General features: G+C 34.3%; 1 protein-coding gene across 2 annotated transcripts in view; it reads left to right on the top strand.

The window, feature by feature from the left end:
* Positions 1–2,571: 2,571 nt before the first annotated feature.
* LOC145261088 (septin-5-like) overlaps positions 2,572–25,462 on the top strand; it is a 494,396-nt gene continuing 471,505 nt past the window's right edge. The window contains exon 1 of one of the 2 annotated variants that reach the window (XM_080119270.1): positions 2,572–2,966. The gene's annotated coding sequence lies outside the window, so the exon portion shown is untranslated. The remainder of the gene's footprint in view (positions 2,967–25,462) is intronic. The other variant, XM_080119272.1, reaches the window with a different exon arrangement.

Here is a 25,462-nt window from a genome sequence, read left to right as displayed (position 1 = left end):
AAGAACTTCCTCCATTTTAATTACATGACGTCATTTTCACAGTGTTTCGACTGCCTGAAATTTTGGGCCTTCGTAATTTTTGTGTTTACAAAATTTTAGTTTGTTGAGTTTTGCGAACGGCAGAATCACTCGGTTTTGGACTAATTTATGTTTCGTACAAACAAGGTGTTTTTTTTTATTATTTAATTCAATATCTTAGGACTTTACTTTACTAATTATCTTTGAAATAGACCCAGAAAACTAATATTTATCTTTTAAAGGATTTTTTACAAAGAATTTATTTAACTTCAAAATTTAGCTGAATTGGTTAGCTCGCCGTGAAAACATTTTCATAACTTCTTTTTTTTTTCACGTGTACAAATATTTTCTTCCTTTTGGAAATTAAGTTTAGTCCTTAATCTTTCAAATACAATCAAAAAATAGTCGGAAAACTACAAAAAAAATTATGATAAATCGGCTTTCAAAACTATGTCCCCCATTTTTGTCCGTCCATTTTGCCCGTACCTAATATATCTATCTATCTATCTATCTATCTATCTATCTATCTATCTATATATATATATATATATATATATATATATATATATATATATATATATATATATATATATATATATATGAGAAACAAGTTAATAAAACATGTTAAAAAAACACTTTGAAAAAGAGTTAAAAACATATTTAATCTGAAAAGGAAACACTTGATGAGTGGATAGTCCTTAATCAGCGGAGTTTCGGAGAAATACTTTCCTTCTCATCAGAGGGTAGGAATTATCAAAATGCGGGATCGGATTTTGCATGCAAAAGTATTTGATGAAACAACAAGTAAGTCAAAGATCTTACTTGATAACAAAAAGTGGAGCAGAGGGTATATGGTGAAGAAAAAGGTGATTACACGTGAATGGATAGTCTGATGAAAAGTAAATTATCCAATGACGGTATAATCCAAAAATATAACTCCAAGAAAGTTAATTGAGTTTCCATTTGGACAAGTAAAATCCAAGGAAATCACTTAATTGGAAGATGGTCCAAAATAATCCACAAGGCGGAAATCCATGGAATAATTCACAAATATGTACAAAGAAAAGAAAAGGGGAAAATTCCAATAATATTAATAAAAGAAAAATAAGATATGCTTTTCACACGACTGCCGAGACATAAGAAAGATCAGGGAAGAAGAAGAGGAAAAAAAATTAAATGGTGATAGAATTGAATATAAGATAGAAAAACAAATTTTTATTTTATTTTATATATATATATAAAGCTGAACGTCTGCGCGCGTGTGTGTGTGGTCACAAATAGGCTCCTATATGGTTGACTATTTAAAAAAAAAAATGATTACATATAATGATACAAGATGTATCGAGGATCAGGAATTGGTATGTTTGATCTGGCAGAATGGTAGTTCATAAAAATTGTGGGGTCTGCGTTCGCACCTGACCCCCAAAGTATGGAAATAAAAAAATGAAAAAAAAAAAAAAACGTTTACAAGGGTTTTTGATATAGATGTACATAAGAACATTTTGATAAGTATGCTTTAACTTAAATAGGGATGGTATAATACAATTGTGGGGTCTGCGTTCGCGCCTGGCCTCCATAGAATGGAAATAGACACAAACTTTAATAAAGACTTTTCATATCTATCTGCGTAAGTATACTTTGATAATTATGTTTCAGTTTGAAGAAATATAGTATAATAAAATTATGGGGTGTTCGTTCGCGCCTGACCTCCATAGGATGAAAATATGTCACAAAGTTTAACAAGGTTTTTTAATATAGATCCAAAGAATATTGTGATAAGTGTTGCAGTGTGATCAGGTATGGTATAATAAATCATGGGGTTTATCTATTTTATTTTTACTTTCATCATATTTTGCTTTGGTTTTGATATCCCCAAATTCGAAGCTATCTCTTTACAACCCTTCCTTTTCATAACCTATCATACTTTCATAAATCAGAGTCCATTTTCTGTAGGCTGTTTTTGAACCCAGTCAACGACGGGTACTTTTGCTAGTATATATATAAATGGGTAGGTAGAGCTGCTAGTCTAGCGGCACTGATGAGTTGTGATACAACGAAAGAGGACTGTATGTCGATGACTACAAATATGTATGTATGTATATATATATATATATATATATATATATATATATATATATATATAAACATTAACACCAAAATAAAATGATATATATAAATGGATATATATTTATATGAATGATATATATATATATATATATATATATATATATTTATATATATATATATATATATATATATAAACGGATATATATATATGTAAATGATATATAGAAATGGATATATATATATATATATATATATATATATATATATATATATATATATAACTTTTTTACGTCAAAAACTTTACGCACTTAATTTTTATCAAAACTCTCAAACACAGACTTATTTCTCCCTGTTTCTTCATCTTCAAAAATGCCCTATACACCTCTTTAATAGTAAAACAAAAAAGAAAAACAAAAATAAAAAAAACAACAAACAAAACTCTCACTGCCTTTTCGGCATCCTTTTCTTTCTTTCTTTCTTACCAACAACAGTAAATCTAGCAACTTCAGCCGACAAGTGCGCGTGGGTCGGTGCTCGCTTGTAAACAACGCCTGATAACAATTCTACGCTCACTCGAAGCGACTTCTTTTTACGGAACTTTTTCTTTTACATGACGGAGTATCGTCGTTTTATTTCTTCCCGACTTTTGATTTTGGCGAATATGTAAATATATCTACTCCCACTGACGGATTAACACGGATTTCTTGAATACAAGAAGAAAAAAATATATATCATTCGTTTATTTATCTTTTAAAAACCACTAAAGACTTGCTGCAACGTCTAAAAAAAAAGAAAGAAAAAACCTTCTGTATCAATTTTACTTCGTACCACTTGAATGAAACCTCAGGACTAAATTTACCTTCGTTTAATATATACATCAGGTAAGTAAAACTTAAATTATTTCAATTATTAACAGGAATTTACAAAATTTCGGTATCGCTCGGGTTGACTATCTTCTAGAGAAGGACAACCGGATATTTCGTACCAGTTGAGAATCCGACAAATCAGGTGTTGGTTTAACAGCACCAGGCTGTCCTTTATAGATTGGCTGGGTGATAGGAAGTGCATCCAGGCATTACCTCCGGTTATATGGAAACTGTTGACTCCCAAAATGGCTACCAAATTTTAGTGGCTACTTTGTGCTTCTACAGAATTTGAACCAAACATAACCGATTTTTGATGCATGAGATTTACCTAAACAGCCGAAAAAAAAAGTCGATATTTGTGCAGAATACGGACCGTTTTTTTTTTTTTTTAAGCATGATTTTTAAGTTTAATTTATTTTTGTCAATGTCAAAATTCTTTCCAACTAAAAAAAAAAAAAAAAAACAAAAAAAAAAAACACTTTACAATGATAATTTTTATAGGTTTTCGGGGGTGCTGAAAACGAATATAACACTTAAAATGGCGCAAAGAAATATTTTTCACGATATGGGGATCACTTTTCTATATAAATTTAATGTAAAATGAGCACACACTTTATGGCCATCTAATGATATTTTTAGGGGGTGGGGAAGAAGACTACCTAAAAGTTTTTTTTTTTGTAAATTTTTACTCTTCCGCCTTAACAATCACCTTTTAAAATGACGGCTTATACATGGTTTCGGGTATGCTGAAAACAAATAACATTAGGAATAACATCCGGAAAACTACTTGTTTGCGGCAAATTTAAAGGAGATACTCGTTTTCAGCATACCCGAAAACCTCCTTAAGTCGCCATTTTAAAGATGATTGTTAAGGTGGAATGTAAAAATTTACCAAAAAAAAAAAAAGCTTTCAGGTAACCCAAAAGACAAACAAACAAAATTAAGTGGCTAGAAAGTTGGTGCTCATTTTACGTTAAATTTATATAGAAAAGTAATCCCTCACGTCTTGAAAAAGTAATTTCTTCATATCATGAAAACTATTTCTCTGCGTCACTTTTAAATGTTATATTCGTTTTCAGCATCGCCGAGAACCTACCAAAGTCGTCATTGTAAAGATTTTTTTGTTGTTTTTGTTTTTGTTTTTTAGTTGGAAAGAATTTTGACATTTTACCTTATTTTATTTATTTATTTATTTATTTTTTACAGTATCTTTTAACTTATTGGGTATTTATGCAGAATACGGATCGTGCTGGAAAAATATTATTGGCGTTTTTACGCTATTAGGACGAAATTTGAGAAATCGTAATACTAAATTAGATCCATGTCCAAGGAACCTATATCTAAAATTTCAAGTGTTTAGACCCAAAATTGGCGGAGGAGTTTAGTAGAGTTCAACAAAGGTCAAATCGTTGAACTTTGATCCCTTAACAGCCAAATTTCTGGCCGAAAACCGATCGCAAAGATTTTCCCAAATCTCAGTACCCTGCATGTCAAATTTCGAGTCTGTAGACTTAAAATTGAGAGTTATTGCGTAGGGAAATGTACACACACACACACGTCCACTTAGATATATAGATTGTGTTCTAATATATAGGTGGGTCATTCTCGTTCAGGACCGCCAAAATGTGTACATTGCATAAGTACCCTTTATTTATAAAATTGTTAGGTGAAAGTACAGAATAGTTAACATAGCAGCTTCTTGCCAATTTTAAGTATGGCTTTCTAAATAATAACTTTAGTTCAGCATGGTTAGTAAACTGCACAAGTCAAACCGAACCGTCGTAATTAAACATAAAATAAAAATGACACTCCCCTGGATGTATTTTTATTTATGAAGAATTTTTGTTTAATAATTAAAGAAAAGGATCGGTACCAATGCACTTAATGATCCGTGCTGAAATAACGTTATTTAGAAAGCGATTCTTAATATGGGGGAGTGTGTTTTGTGCCTATTATATACTTTAACTTTATAATTTAATAAAAACATATCAAAACTTTAATTAAACTTGAAAATAATATTAAAAAATTGTGCGGATCAGTAAGTGCATTACCACCAAAAATTCATTTTTATTGGGAGGGCGGTAAAGGGACGCAGTCATCAACAAGCAGTTAATTAGTACATGGGTTAGGTTAGAAATAACGGTCACGATCAACCATTCGTAGTTACGTTTCACGTTATTTTTATTTGTCGTCTGCCATGAATTTTTTTTTTTTTTTTCACGGATTTCAGTTAGATAAAACGTCTCATTAGTTTCCGACTAATCGCGGATATTTACTTCGACAAAAGCATGTTTTGTTTAGTTTAAATTCTAAACAATTACCGACGTTTTGTCTGGTTTTCTAAGCGGTGACAAGGCAAAGTAATCTACTGTATAACTTTTCTGATTTTTTTTTGTGGATTTCTAAATTTTTGATTATATTTAGTAAAAAAAACAAAAAAAAACGTTGCCACTCGAACTTAGGGTTAGTGATAAGTTGAAGGAGAGTATGCTTTATTTATAATCCGAAAAAAATCAGAAAAATAAATTTGCTAAATAAAAAGTAAATAAAAAATCCCTGAAATCTAACAAATTAACACGGTGATTGCGTTTGGAAAATCAGACTTAATTAGTCATTAAACTATGGGAGCAAACCGCTTCAATATAACCTCATGTTCTCTTTTTGTGGAAGTGGGTTATGGTTCAACGGAGGCGCCCCCACCAGGTTAATGGCTATTTTTTGTACCTAGACAGAGTACCTCCCTCCCTCAAAGGAGCTAGCTTTTTCGATCTTCCGGCCTTGTGTCATACTTTGCTGTTGTCGAAAGCAAATAGATACCAGCTTGGGTTTATTCACATTCTAGTCGGGGCATGATGTGACCCAAGGTTGAGTTCAAAACAGAAATCCCTCCCAACCCCAACACGGATACTCAAAGGGGAGGGGGAGACTCTGGATGGGTATGAAATTAATAATGTCCGAACCAGCTGTTAGGGTATTTAGAGAAGCCAACAAACGACTACAACGAAAAAAAAAAAAAAATGGTACTTGTACAGTTTAATCGAGTTATCAGAAAATGAAAATATCGAAAAAAGTTTAAATTGTACGTAACCGGTATGGAATGAAGTTCTCCGAAAAAAAAAAAATCCACTTAATTCCATCAAGTATTTTTTTAAAATTATTTTTCTTGTACAGCGAAAAAACAATTTGATACAGAGCAAAAGGTTCGATTTTTAGGAAGAAAAGGTAGTATTAAAGATAGGGGAGGGGGTGTCGGCTCTTTAAATTGAGTTATCTCCCCGTGGCGTGTTCAAAAAATTTCAAGATGGCTACCTTTTTTTTTTTTTTTTTTTTTTCGGATATCTTCAGTCCAAAACGGATGCGTACAATATAACCTTTTTCGATATTTTCATTTTTAATGCGTTGATTAAACTGTACAGGTGCAAAAAAAAAAAAAAAAAGAAAAAAATTATATAGAAATAAACGTTACCGTAGCCAATGAAAGTTAATTTTATACCTACACGGCTCATTTGTTTTAGTTTTCGAGTAGTTTTTATGGCTCTTTATTTAATCTCATCTATATTTAATTTAGTTTTTCCGGGCGGAGTTGAAAAAAAAAAATGGCAACATCTTCTTCTTTGGAAGAAGCAAGCCTCGTTTTAAATTCAAGGTTTACAGGTGCTTTGCTTTTTTTTATATTTTTTTACGAGAGTACCCAACTTAGTATAAACACCTCAACCTCCCCATGCTTAAGAACGGCTTTAAGAATAAACATCCCCAATCTCGAAAGCCGTTCTTAACATGGGGACGTTGGAGTGTTTATAGTACGCTCGGTACTCTCGTAAAAAATACCAAAATTATTCAAAAACGAGGCTTGCTTCTTCCAAAGAAGATGCCGCCATTTTTTTTTTTTTTTTTTTTTTTTTTTCCAAATTCAGCTCGGAAAAACTGAAATTTTAAAATTAAATAAAGAGCAATAAAACTACTTGAAAATATAAATGCTTTATTATTTTTTTGTTTGTTTTCTGTTTTGATTTTTCTTTTTCGATTCGCCATTAATTGGGGGAAACTTGGAAATGACACACTGATTTATCTCCCCTGTTTTCCATGTATTTGTGCCTTTATCAATGGCCTCAAGCATCACGTCAATTTAGAAGCGAATGCGGGGGAATATTATTACTGTTACTTGAGGCGCTCCAATTAGTGTGAGAGTGCCGGCGGGAATAGATATTTTAATTTTATGTTTCTATAGGAAGGAATCCATATCGGCCTGAATGTTTTCTGTTGCGACTTACGGAATCAACCGGAAATTATTAAAGCGGGTTGTATGCCTAATTTGTTCATAATGTATTTTCATTGCTTCACTTAGACACACTGTCCAACGTTTGGTACTTAAGCAGGATACGGACCGTGCTGAAATAATAACGTTATTATTTAGAAATCCATTCTTAACATGGTAAGGGAAGTTTGTTTGTTTTTTTTTTGTTTTTTTTGTTTTTTTTAAATATTCCGTTCTTTCAGCTTAAATTTAATAAACAAAAGGATATTGAAAAGATTGAATTAAACTTAAAAAAAAAAAAAGCACAGTCCGTATTCGGCATAAATATTCAACTTTTTTCCACGTATATGAATGGCTCTAGTTTGGGGGAAGCATTCATGCTTTGATGAGCTTTTGGAATTGAGCTCAACTGCTGATGTGAAATGGAACACATTAAATCTGTTGCTGAAATCGCTGGAAAAATAGTTCGATTATTCTACCGTTCCAGTAGGTATCTCATTGCCGATGCAATCCTCCATCTGTATAAGAGCCAAGTACGTCCCAGGATAGGCAGAAGCCGCTCGGAGCGTCCTCTACTGCATTGACAGAGTTCAAAACCGGCTTCAAAACCTAGATGATGCCCCTTTCTCTTCCCTACGGCCTCTTTCCCACAGAAGAGACGTTCCGAGCCTGTCTCTGCTCTATTGTTACTTTCATGGCAAATGCTCGACTGAGTTCTAATCTATGGTTCCTCCCCCCATTGCCAAACTTTCTCAAAAACACTCGACTAGCTACAACCACTATCAATAACCCCCCTCTCTATCTGTGCCTAAATCTAAACGCAGATGAACAAAGCTTCTTTCCTCGAACTGCCCGCCTGTGGAACTATTCCCTTTGCCCTTTTTGCAGCTGATTACAACATGGTCGTTTTAAAGTCCAATGAAAACAAGTTCTTGTCGAGCACCCCTTAAATAATCAAATTGTTTCATTAACTCTTATCCTCGAATAGTCTTTGGGCCTTTATAAGTGGTGAGGCCCCTTGTAAAAAAAAAAAACAAATAAAAAAAACAACTGTGTCGATAGTTGAATAAACGCTTTTGTTTGTATAAAAAAAAAGAAAGGTTGATGCAAATAACGCAGAGGGGTCTTGAATTTGAGCCTTGTTTTTAGTTTGGGAAACGTTAGGTCACGCGTTACTCGGTCGACAGTGTCACAACAAATGACATAGCCTCTTTTATTTTGATCCGTGCTGGCATTCAGCCCCTCCCATGAAAGCTTACAAAATACCCCCACCCCAATTTTTTCCCGACGTTTTGAGCTATTCTTGGGACTCCAAAGGTTTGACAGCATGACGCTATCTTTGTAACCCATACTTACAAAACTGTTTAAACGTTGTCTTAAGGAGAATAATTTTCCATCTCCCTGGAAAATTTCATCAGTATGCCCTGTATTTAAGAATTCAGGTGATCGCTCATCCCCCTCTCAGTACAGGCCAATAAGTCTCCTGTGCGTCATGAGTAAGTTGCTGGAATCTGTATTAAATACAGAAGTAATCAACCATCTCAACAAAAATAACCTTCTTAGTGACACTCAATATGGTTTCCGTTCTGCTAGATCTACAGCAGATGTGCTTACAGTTATATCTCATAGGATTAGCAAATCTCTCGACGGAGGCAACCTTTCTAGGGCAATTGCTCTTGACATATCCTTTGATAGGGTATGGCATAAAGGTTTACTTCATAAGATCTCTAGCTATGGTATTGCTGGAAATGTCTTCTCAATTATTAAATCATTTCTTTCTGATAGGTTCATAAGAGTAGTAGTTGAGGGGCAAAAATCAGAAGCTCACAGTATTAATGCCGGTGTCCCTCAGGGATCCATCCTGGGCCCAACTCTTTTCCTGATCTACATTAATGATCTTCCAAATCACATCCTTACATCATTTGTAGACATCTATGCTGACGACACTACCATTTATGGTAGCACATCTAAGACAGTAAACGACCAAGTTCTCTCCAATTCTCTCTCCTCTGATCTTGAGCACGTAGTACAATGGGGTAAAGAATGGCTGGTTACTTTTAATGCATCAAAAACCAAGCTTCTCTCTTTACATCATCAACATTCTGATCCACATCTGACATCAATTGAAATGAATGGCTCTCGTCTTCAGGAGGCCTCAAGTTTTGACAAACTTCTTGGCTTGACCATTACTCCTGATCTTAAATGGAACACGTACATCAAATCTGTTGCCAAGGCCGCTGGAAAAATGGTGGGATCTTTCTATCGATCCGGTAGATATCTCACTGCTGATGCTATTCTCTATCTATATAAGAGCCAGGTACGTCCAAGGATGGAATACTGTTGCCACATCTGGGCAGGAGCTGCTAGAAAGGACTTGGCCTGCCTTGATAGAGTTCAAAATAGACTTCGTAGCCTCGTAGGAGATGTCCTTTTCTCTTCCTTACAACCTTTATCTCACAGAAGAGATGTTGCAAGTTTGTCTCTGATGTATCGTTATTTTCATGGAAAGTGTTCGACTGAGCTTCAGTCTATGGTCCCCCCTCGCCAAACTTTCACAAGAAACACTCGTCTAGCTGTAAACACTATCAATAATTCCCCCCACTCTTTATCTGTGCCTAAACCTAAACGTAGATTCCATGAACAAAGCTTTTTTATTAGAACTGCACGCCTGTGGAATTGTTTTCCTGCTTTCCGGCTGACTACAATATGGTTGTCTTCAAGTCTAACGTAAATAAGTTCTTGATGAGCCGTTCCATATAAGTTATCAACTTTACCAAATTTTTATTACTAATGATTACTATAATGTCCAATTTCTACTGTACACTCTTTAACCCTTATCCTTGAGTGGCCTCTTGGCCTTGATAATGTGGTGATGCCTATGTAAAAAAAAAAAACCCCAAAAAAACCTCCACCCCAAAAATGTAACAAATAAATGCTGCCAAAGGAAAGATAAGTTACTCTTCTACCTACATGGATAAGTTTTTAGGGTGCTTATGCGTCTATGTTACCGCGCTATTTTTCAAATAGTATTTTCAAGTTAATATCCATGTTCATTGAAAAGGTTAATTTTCTTTTGTGAAACTGTCGGCCGAGCACCACGTGACCTAACACTTTCCAAACGAAAACGAGACTCGAATTTCAGACCCCTCTGGACATTTTGCCCCCAAAGGTTTTGTCTTTCTTTTTGTGCAATTATAGTATTATTATTCTTTAAACTAACTAAAATTAACAAATTTTATTTAATCATCCACATCATAATTTAGATCATAAAGAGTTTTAAAAATACTTGATCAATTTACGTGATTTTTGGAATACGGCATCTTCGTTCCGTGACATGTACATTATGAAACAATTTTCTGTATTAAAAAAATTTTTTTTTTTTTTACTCACATGTAATTCTACATAAGCACCAAAAGTTACAGGAGAAAACTTTTTTTTTTTTTTTTTTTATAACAAATTTTCAAAAATTTATGTATAACCAAACCTCCACCACTGCCCTCTCTATCCCCCCCCCTTTCTAGAAGCAGCTTACCCTGCATTGACAAAGTTAAAAATAGACTTCGTAGCTTAGTGGGAGATGCCCCTTTCTCTTCCCTGCAACCTCTTTCCCACGGAAGATTGGTCCTGGATATGACCTTAAACTATATCCAGTGGTGAGGCCCCAGCTTGCGGGCTTTGGGGAGTGTGGAGCCACCCTTTAATTACCATAGCTCCCAGGTCCACTCTGACCCGGAGTGGTAGTGCCTGTTAGGGTTCCAACTATGAGTTAAATAGAAACCGACTTGAAAACAACAAATATATTCTATTAAAAATTTTTCTTAAAAATCTTTGTATTCGGCATTAAATAACCTGAAAAGGGTTGATATGCCGTAAAACAACCAACCAATCAACCAACCCACAGAAGAGACGTTGCGAGGCTGGCTCTACTTTGTCGTTATTTTCGTGGCAAGTGCTCAGCTGAGCTTCAATCTATGTTCCTCCGTCGCCAAACATTCAAAAAAATACACTCGTCTAGCCAAAACCACTATCAATAATTTCCCACACACTTTATCTGTGCCTAAACCTAAATGCAAATTCCATGAACAAAGCTTTTTTCTTAGAACTGCAAGCTTGTGGAACTCTCTTCCGATTGCCTGCTTTCTAGCTGACTACAATCTGATTGTCTTCAAGTCCAACGTAAACAAGTTCCTGGTGAACCGTCTCCCTAAGTAATTCAATTTACAAAATTCCCACTATTTATGTTTACTACGCTATAATCACAGTGACTAATGTATACCCAGTAACCCTTATCCTCGAGTGGCCTCCGGGCTTTGATAGGTGGTGATTCCTGTGCCAAAATAGACAAAAATACAAAAAAAAGGAGGACTTTTCCTGGTAAGATGGCCGTTCAACAAAGCTGCGATTGCACTTGGTTACGTGTCGTCTTCATTCTGATACTAACCCATGAACGTAATATGGTGACAGAGGTGGGATTAAAACTTAAGCCCCTCTATACTCACACTCAATTGATGAAGCATGGAGAAAACAGGAGAGGATGCTTAGACGCCAGTAAACTGGGAAAGAGCCGAAATTATAACATTAATAACATTAGTGATAATGTTAGAGCCCAGTCATCCATTCTCTACACAAGAGAGTGGAGGGAAGTTTGTGACCCATGCTAAAACCGACTTTACATTGGCAGCTTCTGGGTTATGTAAACGGCTGTTCTTTCTTAGCAATTCGATAACATTCAACGCCCCCGAAAAAAGACTCTACTTAAATGTTCCTCTACGCTTTTAACCTTTGTTTCTGCTCGTATTGAATGCACATGCTATTGAGTGAACAACTTTCAGAAAGTCAAATATCGCAGAAAATGTCATCTGCATTAACAACTAGTAGGGAGACCCGACGTTGTCCGGTATTCAATGAGGATCAACGAACATTCTGCGCCATACTTTCATTGTCATCGAAATCTGTGGAATTGGCAATTTTCAATCAAATCGATTGGTTACGTGCTCTAGTTGGGGATCCATCGCGGTGCACCAGGAGGAAGCTTCACATGCCTCCCCGCAGTGATTTAGTCCATAATGCATTGTAGTCTATATTGCACTGTAGAGAACCTACTGTTTATTTTATAGAATTATTTTTATTTATAATGACTTGAATTAAAGTTTAAATGCAAAAGTCAAGTGTCATGGTTCAGTTGGTTCAGTCATATTTCTCATATGTTATATCTCCTATCTCTTTGGTTTTCAAACACAAAGTAAATTTCAAAGTGTACAAAAAATATTTGAGAATGGAGATATTCATAATCGTATCCTATTTTCAAAAGAGGGGAGATATAACATGAGAAATATTTGGAATCAAGTCTCCCCTTACTGTTATTTCAGATCATTTGAAACCATAGCAGCAAGTTTTAGTCTCCCTGCATCAAAGCCCAAGGTTTGGGGGAAATATATATACTAGCAAAAGTACCCGTCGTTGACTGGGTTCAAAAACAGCCTGCGGAAAATGGACTCTGATTTATGAAAGTATGATAGGTTATGGAAAGAAAGGGTTGTAAAGAGATAGCTTCGAATTTGGGGTATCAAAACCAACGCAAAATATGATGAAAGTAAAAATAAAATAGATAAACTCCATAATTTATTACTCCATACCTGTTCACACTGAAACACCTATCACAATATTCTGTGGATCTATATTAAAAAAACTTGTTAAACTTTGTGATATATTTACATTCTATGGAGGTCAGACAAGAATGAACACCCCATAATTTTATTATACTATATTTCTTCAAACTGAAACATAATTATCAAAGTATACTTACGCAGATAGATATGAAAAGTCTTTATAAAAGTTTGTGCCTATTTCCATTCTATAGAGGCCAGGCGCGAATGCAGATCCCACAATTTTATACCATCCCTATTTAAGTTAAAACATACTTATCAAAGTATTATTTACATCTATATCAAAAACAATTGTAAATGTTTTTTTTTTTTTAATTTTAAAATTTTTTATTTCCATACTTTGTGGACCAGGCGCGTACGCAGACCCCGCAATTTTAATGAATCATTATTATGCCAGATCAAACATACCCATTCCTGTGTCTCCATACATTTTCTATCTTTATATGTGAACCATATGGGCCAACCATATAGGAGCCTATTCGTGACCAGACACGTTCAGCTTATACACACACACTATATATATATATATATATATATATATATATATATATATATATATATATATATATATATATATATATATATATATCGCTAGATTCAGCCACTCGTGGACGACGAAACACGTGTCAGTGGATAATTATATTTTTAAAATAATATATATATATATATATATATATATATATATATATATATATATATATATATAAAGGGGCGCTCCAGAAGTAATGCCTCCTAATATTTATTCCACTCGAATAGACCAGAGGGAGATTGTATATTTATATTTGCATTGTTATGAGTGATTTTTTGCATTCATTACCTGAAAATTTAATCTCTCTGGCGGTATGAGGCTCTAAGAAAACAACTCTTGTCATGGACCTGCGTCAGAAGCAGAGACGTGTCATTGATTTGCTTCGCACAGGAAAAACTGAACCGATAAAAATTCACAGGTGCCTGTTGAATGTTTATGAAGCTGACGCAGTTGATGTCAGCACAGTTAGGAGATGGGTTCGTCGATTTCAGAGTGACGACAGAGATGTGAGTGATAAAGCGTGCTCTGGACTTTGACAACCGAGGCGTTATTCATCGCTGGCAAACGTGCATTGAGAATGATGGTGACTATGTAAGAAAATAGAAACAAAACGTTGCCCGTTTTAATAGTACAACTCCCATCTTTGTAGTTCTTTAGCGTTTTAGTGTGTGAGTTTTTTTTTTATTTATTTTTATTTTGTTTTACTTTCCCACGAAGACAAAGTTAGACATGAGGTGTGTTTTTAATGTGAGGGGGGGCGACCAGCTCCCCCAAAAGGGGCACTCTGGTCAGTAATAAAAATAAAAAACGTATCAGTCATGAAGGATTTCTCCTCTATTAACAGAGACCAAAAACGTGTAGTGCAGCATGTGAAGAACAGATACTACACTTTGATCTTGTTTATATATTTTATTGCTTTTAAAAATTTACTTTTTTGGAACGACCCTCGTGAAATGCATAGCTACATTAATATTGGGTGCATTTAATTCACAGTGTATAAATTTGAAATTCGAGTCTGATCTGCTAATTCGACAGATAACGCGGCGCTAATAGGAGGGTCTTGTTCACTGGCTGAATTGGGTCAAGGAGTGCTTGGCACTTTCGGTTTGTCGTGAGAGCCAGCCGCCACAGATCAAACTCGCTTCGTTATCTCGCGACTTGAAACGGAGACAAGGACTATTTAAGTGGCTGCTCTCTGGCTGAGACAATGCACTGTTACAAACTTTTTAGTTATCACGTCTCTCTCCCCATCTCTCTTCCTATATATATATATATATATATATATATATATATATATATATATATATATATATACTATTAGAATGTTTAGATAAGTCATCGGTACCGTCGGTTTCAAATCTGATAATAGGGAACCAATTTAGGTCCCAATATCTGGCAAACAGATAAGAAAGATCGGCTGAAGAGAGCTTTATATGGGTACCTAAAACGGTTTCTAATTATCAGGTTTGAAACTGACGACATCTCATCTTTCTGAAAATAAAAATATAAATATTACACTGTTATTTTGAGAAATGTTTCCTTATAATAGAGCACTCTGCTAGAATCATTTTTTTCAAAATAACTAATATATATATCTTTTCTGTCTCTCCTCTTTATCTCTCTTCAGGTCTCTATCTCTTTCTGTCCATCTGTCTCTTTTCCCCTGCATATCTGTCTCTCTCTACCTATATATCTATAAAAGTGAAATGGTCTGTATCTGTACATTATCCTACCAAACTACTCTGTCAATTTTCAGTCTACATACTCGAGATTTGACATAAGGGGTATTGAGATTTGGGAAAATCTTTTCAGTCTGTTTTTAGCTAGAAATCTGGCTGTCAATGGGTCAAAATTCAACTTTAAAAACTCTACCAAACTCCTCCGCTAATTTGGAGTCTAAACACTTGAAATTTTAGATGTAGGTTACTTGGATATGGATCAACTTTTTAATTTGACTTGATCCCAAACGTATAAATATTAAGGAGTCAAAATTGGGGCCAAAGTTTTAAAAAGTTTGACCTCTGCGGTATCTACCAAATTACTCGGCTAATTTTTGGTCTAAACATTTGAAATTTTACATAAAGCGTGTTCAGATATTGGACAAGCTTTTTAATCGGTTTTTGTCCGAAAATTTGGCTGCCAAGAGGTCAAAGTTAAAAATATTTGACCTCTGCGGTCTCTGAAAAGCTATTAAGCCAATTTTGGGTCTCAACATGTGAAATTTTACATAAAGAGTATTTAAACATGCAACATGCCTTTTAAATCCGTGTTTGGGCGAAAATTAGGCTGCCAAGAGGTCAAAGTTGAAAGAGTTGACCTTTGCAGACTCTTCCAAATTCCTCTGCCAATTTTGAAATTTTAGATGTAGGTTACCTGGACATGAGTCAAACTTATATATGCACATACAGTTATAAACAGTACATAGGGCCCGAGCAAAGCCGGGCTGAACTTCTAGTATATATATATATATATATATATATATATATATATATGAACAAATGATTAATAAAATATGTTAAAAGACATCTTGAAAAAGAGTTAAAAACATATTTAATTTTAAAATAGGAAGCACAAGATAAGTGGATAGTTCTTAATCCGCGGAGTTTCGAAGAAATACACTCCTTCTCATCAGAGGGCAGGAATTAGCAAAATGCAGGATCGGATTTTGCATATAAAAGTGTTTAATGAAACTACAAGTAAGTCAAAGATCTTACTTGGTTACAAAAAAAGGTGAGGTGAGGGGAACAGCAGGCAAAAGAAAAATAATAAAAAGATTTCACATGAATGGATAGTCCGGTGAAGGGTAAAAATCCAAAAATGGTAAAATATATATATATATATACACAGTCGAGCAACGTTGCAGCTCACAAGAATCATGGAAGTCAACAAACCGGAAGTTCAACACTCTAGTTTCGCCATCATTTAGGCTCATCAGTTAGACATCCGAACTCTGGATTCGAAACCGGAATTTCTCGCATATGAGGCGAGTACTCTGCCACTTGAGCAAATGCACAACACAAGAAAATCTATTAACCAACACAGATCAAACCAACCGCGGCGAAACCCGATTATGGGATGAACCTACTTAGTCTCAAACAAAGAGTGTGGTCATCCAACTAACAAGAACAAAGTCGAATTTCACAAGTAGGATATCATTCAAACACTACTGTGTTTGAATATATGGTTAAGTGGCAGTTTTAGTCATTTAGAACTGCTTTAAAGCTTCACCGCTCACTCATTTTTCGACCAAATTTCAAACAATTCGTACAGTTTATAGATCACCTTCTTATCAGCTTTATTGTGAAATAAAATTCAATTTTCGTTCAGTAAAACAAAAGTTATGATGAATTTTCTGATGTTCAAAATCTGTAAGGTGAGCGACGCTTTTTATGACTGGTTTCCATAGCATCTACGTCGCTTCAGCGACTACAGTTGCTACTAATTCACCGCTGTCTCGAAAAGAGAAGTAACAATTGAAACAGAGAGAATAAAAGCATGAACGGGAGATAATTGGGGGGGGGGAGTTTATTGAAAGCAGACGAGTGCCGTACCTTGTTATTACAGACTGAAATTAAACAAAGAACAAGTGGATTTATTGGAAGCCTGGAGAAACCATGAGTTACAATAAAAAATGCGATCATGAAAAGTAACATGGTTAGGTTAAACATGAAAAAGTAAAGGACTAGTTGTTAAAACTGGAAAAGGACAAGATATATTCGTAAAATATATAATAAATTTATAACTTAAAATATTGCATCATTAAGAATTATTTTTTAAATTCAATTTATAACATATAATCAATTTTTAATGCTGCAATATGCTCGCATTTTCCATTGTAATATATATATATATATATATATATATATATACACACACACACATATAAAGCTGAATGTGTGTCTGGTCACGAATAGGCTCCTATATGATTGACTATTTAAAAAACTGATTACATATAATGATAGAAGATGTATCGAGACACAGGAATGGGTATGTGAAATCTGGCATAATAATGATTCATTAAAATTGCGGGGTCTGCTTACGCGCCTGGTTCACAAAGTATGGAAATAAAAAATAAAAAATTAAAAAAAATGTTTACAAGTGTTTTTTGATATAGATGTACATCATACTTTGATAAGTATGTTTTAACTTAAATAGGGATGGTATAAAATTGTGGGGTTTGCATTCGCGCCTGGCCTCCATAGAATGGAAATAGGCACAAACTTTAATAAAGACTTTTCATATCTATCTGCGTAAGTATACTTTGATAATTATGTTTCAGTTTGAAGAAATATGGTATAATAAAATTATGGGGTGTAGTTCGCACCTGACCTCCATAGAATGTAAATATATCACAAAGTTTAACAAGTTTTTTTTAATATAGACCCAGAGAATATTGTGATGGGTGTTTCAGTGTGAACAGGTATGGTATAAAAAATTATGGAGTTTATCTATTTTATTTTTACTTTCATCATATTTTGCTTTGGTTTTGATAACCCCAAATTCGAAGCGATCTCTTTATAACCCTTCCTTTTCATAACCTATCATACTTTCATAAATCAGTCCATTTTCTGTAGGCTGTGTTTGAACCCAGTAAACGACGGGTACTTTTGCTAGTATATATATATATATATATATATATATATATATATATATATATATATATATACTAGCAGTATTAGCCAACCTTGCTCGGGATTGCTTTGATGCTTTTTTTATGCTTATTTTGATCTGTATATTTGGTAATTCCAATATTTTTTTTATAATCCTAGAATTAGTTTAGTAAATTGCGGTTATATTGACACCTTATTGATCAACGTAGTCCCCAACACAATGGATGTAACGTGCCAGCAACAATCCAATTTCTCTGATTTGTCCTCTTTGCAGCTATTCTTCCAGCTATATATATATATATATATATATATATATATATATATATATATATATATAAACTCGTTTCTTATCGTTGAGCACTTTTAATTGAAATAAAAAGTCGGTCGATTTAACTCTTATGCGCAGATTATCGTATAGTGATTAGATCACTCTGACAGATGTTAAAAACATTTAAAGAATAAATATTTAAATTTCAACAGTATCTCTCGCGGTTAACGGTGGCCGAATGGATTAGGCCCTTGCTAATGAAGCCAGAGATGGCTTCTGTTGCTGGGTTCGAATCTATCGACTACTGTTAATCGTGACACCCTACACTGATGATTCCCGAAAGGATGAAACACTAGTGTATGTAGGTATTTAATAATTATTATAGTAAATATATATATATATATATATATATATATATATATATATATATATATATCGATCAAATCGATTGATTGTCAGCTCTAGTCAAGGATCCACTGCGGTGCACGAGGTAGAAGTTCACATTCCTTCCCGAAGTGACTTAGTCCACAATACATTGTAATCTACATTGCGCTGTAGAGAATCTAATGTTTTGTACGTTATTTTTATATAATAACTTAAATTATGTAATGACTTAAATTAAAGTTTAAAATGCAAAAGTTAAATATCATGGTTCGATGTTGCTCTTAACAGAAATATTTATTTCGAATGTACGCCTAACACGAAACAACCTACTGGGCCGTTCTGCTTGTGCGGTGATAAAACTTCTCGAATACATTTCTCATATCAGGCTGCATTAAGTTGTTAACTTTGGTCAAAAGTGAGAGCGTTTCTTTGAGATTTTTTTTCGATTATCAATTTTCGATATTTATCGGAGGCATTCCAATACAAAACTTATCTTAGAACACCTGAACACGCGTTTAAATTTTGAATCATTAAAATTGGCCCGACCGTTTTTAACTCCATGGAGAATAAACTCGCACATTTTCACCCCCATCCCAATATATATATATATATATATATATATATATATATATATATATATATATATATATATAAAAAGAATGTTTGGGTATTTTATATTTAAAAAATGCAGTTTAAATTCCTAGGGATACTAAGTTAACCATATCGCAGTCTTAGCACTTGCATAAGCCAACTTACCGCTTGAAAAATCATTACAAAAAGGAATTCAACTACATAACGGTGAAAAATAAGAAATCTCAACTTACATTATTAAAATGAAAACGGGAATCACTAGCTGTTTACAATGTAGCTGTTTCAGAGTTTTAAAAACCGAACATCTGGCTCTCCAGTGGAATACACAATTCCTCCAATGGAAAAATGTAAACACAATCCAGTTACAATTTCAGTAATGTATACGATATTTTCAAATAAGATATGAAATCATATATCACGATAGTTTTTGACATTACTGTCGGAATAGTATTACAATACTTATTTATTTATATTACTAGCATTTCAGCCCGGCGTTGCCCGGGTGTTTGGAGGTGTATGCTGAGCAAAAAAAAAAAAAAAAAAAAGTAAATTTTTTTTTAATTTGACCCCTATTATGACCCCTTAAAATTTATAGTTTCGGGCTCAAATCACTTTATTAAGTTAGATCCAGGTTCAAGGAACCTATATCTAAAATTTCAAGTGTCTAGACCCAAAATTGTCGGAGGAGTTTGGTAGAGTTCTTAAAGGTCAAATCGTTGAAATTTGACCCCTTAACAGCAAGATTTCTGGCTGACACCCGTCACATCGATTTTCCCAAATCTCAGTACCCGGTCTATAGACTAAAAATTGACAGAGTTATTGCGTAGGGAAATGTACACAGACAGACAGACAGACAGACAGACAGATACGTTCACTTTTATAGATATATAGATTATGCTTTTTTATACAGGGTGGAGCACAAATATGTCACAATAAAACTTCGATTTATCACAACAAAATAATTTATTACAAAACACAATTACAGAAAATGATTCGGAAATACGGAAGGAAAATTACGGCATAAATATTTTTCAAAATTTTTCTTTTGGACCATAATTACATAATTACACTAGGAAGTCTTTTGGGGAAATTATCTATAGCAGCATGCACAACATCTAAGGCCATTTTCTCCCAGCATTTGTTCAATTTTAAAAAGCTTCAATATTTTGACAAGGAGTAGGGCAGGCTTCACTCTCCAGAATCGACCACAAAGAATAATCAACATTGTTAAGATCAGGCGAGGAGAGTGATCATTCTTCTTTTGCTGATCCAGAACGAACAGCTGTCTCTACTAGAAATTTTAAATGTAGGTTACCTATACATGAGTACAAACTTTTTAATATATATATATACACATATGCATATAAAGTCTAGCTGAATCCACTGTGAAAAATTTCCCCCACTCTATATCTGTGCCTAAATCAAAACGCGGATTCCATGAACAAAGCTTCTTTCTTAGAACTGCACGCCTGTGGAACTCTGTTCCGTCTGCCTGCTTCCCTCCGGACTACAACTTGGATATCTATAAGTCCAATGTTAACAAATTCCTAATGAACCGCCCCCTTAAGTAAACACTTCATCAAATCTCCACACTAACGTAATGTACTTGCAATAACCCTTATCCCTGAGTGGCTTCCGGGCCTTGATAAGTGATGATCACTGTGTAAAAAAAAAGAAAAAGTTATTAACAGTACATAGGGCCTGAGAAAAGCCGGGCTGAACTGCTACTATATATATATATATATTTCTCTATCTTAAGAACTATTCTGTAATATATACGAGTAAAAGATGAGAAATACGAGTTGCATAAAACTTTATATCATCGGATCAATAAAGGAAAAATTAAGCTATTTAAGTTATGGCATTTCGAAGCTAAATGCTTTTCTAATGAGAAACATTTTAGCTATAAAGAAGTTCCTTTACATCTTCTGCTTCTTTAATGACCTGATGATATAATAAAGTTTTATGTAACTTGTATTTCTCACCTTTTAGTTATATGAATTGCTCCTCTTAACCGTGTAGAGATTTCACTATTATGATAAGCTTGCTTTGCTTAAAGATTATCTTTATCACATTCGTTTTTATATATATATATATATATATATATATATATATATATATATATATATATATTAGCAGACTGCCAGACATTGCCCGGTCATACAATACGCATAAATATTTCACTTTAATTCATACAGAACCTGAGACCTGCGCATACGAGTATGTTTTTTTCTAGAATTCACTTCTCGAGCTGAGATCGAAGCCAGAACCTAAAGACAGTGAGTCAAGTACAATAACCATTAGGCCACGATCTTTAAGTGTTTTCAAGCCTACTTACCCTTACATAAAGAATCTGTCATGTGAAAGATTCACGTATGCACATTCGTGAAACAGTTGACAAATAGTTAAAGATTCAACGATCTCCATATGCAACAATTTTTCAATTTTTACCCCTTAGCAGCTTTTTTTTTTCCGGATGTAAACCGATTAAAATTTTTCCACATGTCTGAATACCCTATATATCAAATTTCAAGTCTGCAGATAAGATTTGTTAAGTATATAGGTTGAAAATTGTCCTCACGCACACATTCTCACTTGTGTGTGTGTGTGTGTGTGTGTGTGGAATCAAGAATAAAATAGGAACAGTAATGTTGGTACAAATACTATTATACAAAGGTATTACCCCCTCCTTTTTCAGGGGGTAGTTTATATCCGTTCTTTGGCCATGATTACTTTTTTTTTGTGGGGAGGGGGTGTCGTGATTCATTAGCAAAAATGTATGGTCGCATATTTTTGCTAATGCATATAAAGTTATCTTCTGAATTCGAAAAGTTTCTTGTTTTACTTAAAAAAAAAAAAGAAAAAAAAGTAGGTGCTTCTATGCTACTGAAACGAGATTTCGGAAATCGTAAAACTGAATTTCACATGAAAACAATGGTATCTACGTATTCCTCGTATTTTTAAGATGATTATATCCAAAAATTACGAAAATATATAAGGTCGAAAATTATTAAAGAAAATAATAATAAAAAAAAAGAGAATTTGAAGAAAACTATCCTAAAACAGAGTTTAAAAGGGAGATAATTTTTCGTTTCGATTTTAAAAAGATGGCGGCAATTTTTCATCTAACACGGTTAACGTTTTCTTTTTTTTCCGACTGCATGATTTGGAAGCTACCATTGTAATTTATTATAATTGACAAAAAAAATCAGTTGATACGATTGTTTTTTATCTGAAAATTCCATTTATCGACTACAAAATCTCGTGACAATAATGTAGAAGCACGAAGGAGTACGTTGTCTTAGTTTCCTTACTAAAATTAATAATTCAAACCTCGGAAAAAATTATTTGGGTACATTCTTCTGCGTTTAAAAGAAAAATCTGCTTACGCCATTTAATAAAGAACACATTTCACCATTTTTCTTTCATTACAGTCATTTATACATAAACATTCTTTTTTTTTTATATAACCATTTACTTAATTATCGTACTGGTAGGTAAACATTTTTTCAATTATACCAACTATTTAAAGTGTTGTTTTAATCTAATGATGCAAATGGCCTAGTTTATAAATGGCGGCGCCCTACTTTTAAGTCTTCATAATGTCGACTAGAACACTACGTATATAAACTAAACTAATTGACGTGATGAATACGTTGTTGTTATTATTATTATTATTATTATTATTATTATTATTATTATTATTATTATATTGTTGTTATTATTATCATTATTATTATTATTATTATTTATTCAAATCAAGAAAACAATGATGTAAAAAAAAATTTTTTAATGTATTTCTAATTTGAGTTACTTCCGTTTTCATTGACTACATTGATTCAGTTGTCTTAATAAAAATTATATCGTATTATTATTCGTGCCAGAACATTTTCTCACATATACGTAACCTTGATGAATTTACATAAATCTCTTAAATTACAATGAAATACGATTAAAATAAAACGGTTGCTTAACATTCCTATTTTAAATAAATTGTAAACGTGATTATATTTTGGATTATTTTTCTCTAAACCCTCCTTCCCGCAATCCGTCTTCATCCGAGCAACACCCGGTAGTTATAAGTGACATTGTCTTCTGTGTGTCTGTGAAGAACGGTCTCTATCAAATTACTTGGCCATTTTTTTGTTCTACAGACTTGAAAGACCAAAAGTTTATAAAAAACTTCAACCAGATCGATCCAGTAGTTTTTAGAAAAAGTGGAGTATAGTGGTATTGTGGTGACTAGTTTATATTATTCCCTAATTGTGCATTAAATACCATAGTAGTTCTTTGCACATCATAAAAACAAAGATCAGTACAAAATTTCAGCTCGATTGAACCAGTAGTTTCTGAGAAAAATGAAACTGACAGACAGACAGAAAAAGAAAACTATTATATAGAACCGGAAAGGATTTTTCCGAATGAGAGAGATAGACGGAGAGAATGATAGGAAGAGAAGTTAGAGACAGAGAGAAATGGAGAGGAGGATAAGAAGAGGATGAGATGGAGATGAGGTGTTAGGGAAGTAGATAATGAGTAAGGCTATGCCAACAGCATATTCTTTTCCTTGTTTTGATTTTCAGGTATATATCCATTGATATCTTATATGTTTTTATGTAGAGTGATGTGGTTCTCGATTGATTGCGTCGAATATATACTCGAGTCAAAACAATGAAAAGAATATGCTGTTGTCATAGCCCTAATAATGAGATAAGTTTTAAAACCTGTCACACGCATTTTTTTTCTGTTAACTATTATTCGCCCCAAACAAGGTATAGAGTAACTGACATGCAAAGGTGCAATGTACATTAGGCATCAGATTCATAGGAGGCATCCTAAGTGGGACGTTGTACAGCGAGATGTTTGTTCACATTACATTTAAATTATTTGCGTGTGGATACATGGAGAGAACGGAAAGAATTCCAAAGAGAAGCGGTCGAAGCAGAAAATTTTCCGGCGTCTGGGAACGAAGCGTTGGGGTTCACTGCTAGCCAGGTTGATTGATGGAGAGGAGAGGTTACGTTGACGTGTACAAGTGCAATCTGTTCGTCAGAGCACATTTCCTGAAAGTACTTGCGTTGTATTCCTCTGTGTGTGTGTGTGTGTGCGCGTGCGCACGCGCGCATCTATACTGTACATGTACGAGGGACGTGCAATAAGTAATGCCTCTGACCCACTTCTCATAGGAGTAGAGCAACGATACTTGGCACAGTTATTAGTCTTACTCTACATAGGAACCACTCAGAGTTATGCATTTCTCCCATCCTTTGATGCAGCTCTGAAGACCGTTTTTGTAGGACACCCCAGAGTGATCCTCCAACCCCGACGTGACTTCAGAAATCAAGGCTGCATCATCTGGGAAACGCTTTCCTTTCAAAAACAACTTCATGACTGGGAAGAGGTGAAAGTCAGAGGGTGCAAGGTCAAGAGAGTTGGGAGGATGGAGGTGAATTTCATAACCACACGCCCGTGCTTCTTATCTGGCGATATGCGAGTTGTGGACTTTTTTTTTTTTTTTTACACAGTGATCACCACTTATCAAGGCCCGGAAGCCACTCAGGGATAAGGGTTATTGCAAGTACATTACGTTAGTGTGGAGATTTGATGAAGTGTTTACATAAGGGGGCGGTTCATTAGGAATTTGTTAACGTTGGACTTGAAGACATCCAAGTTGTAGTCAGGTGAGAAGCAGGCAGACGGAACAGAGTTCCACAGGCGTGCAGTTCTAAGAAAGAATCTTTGTTCATGGAATCCTCGTTTTGATTTAGGCACAGATATAGAGTGGGGGAAATTTTTCACAGTGGATTCAGCTAGACGGGTGTTTTTCGTGAAAGATTGGCGAGGGGGACCAGAGATTGGAGTTCAGACGAGCACCTGCCATGGAAATAATGATAAAACAAGGATAGGCTCGCAACGTCTCTTCTGTGGGAGAGAGGTTGCAGGGTAGAGAAAAGGGCATCCCCCACTAAGCCACGAAGTCTATTTTGTACTTTGTCAAGGCAGGATAGGCTGTTTTTAGCAGCTCCTGCCCAGATATGGGAACAGTATTCCATCCTTGGACGTACTTGGCTTTTATATAGATAGAGAATTGCATCAGTAGTGAGATATCTTCTGGAGCGGTAGAAGGATCCCACCATCTTTCCAGCGACCTTGGCAACAGACTTGATGTACGTGTTCCATTTCAGATCAGGAGTAAAGGTCAAACCTA

Source organism: Euprymna scolopes, chromosome 37 (genome assembly GCF_053919585.1).
Source record: "Euprymna scolopes isolate OS-2025 chromosome 37, ASM5391958v1, whole genome shotgun sequence".
NCBI lineage: Eukaryota > Metazoa > Mollusca > Cephalopoda > Sepiida > Sepiolidae > Euprymna > Euprymna scolopes.
Note: the sequence above shows the minus strand (reverse complement) of the source record. Positions and strands in the feature narration are given on the sequence as shown.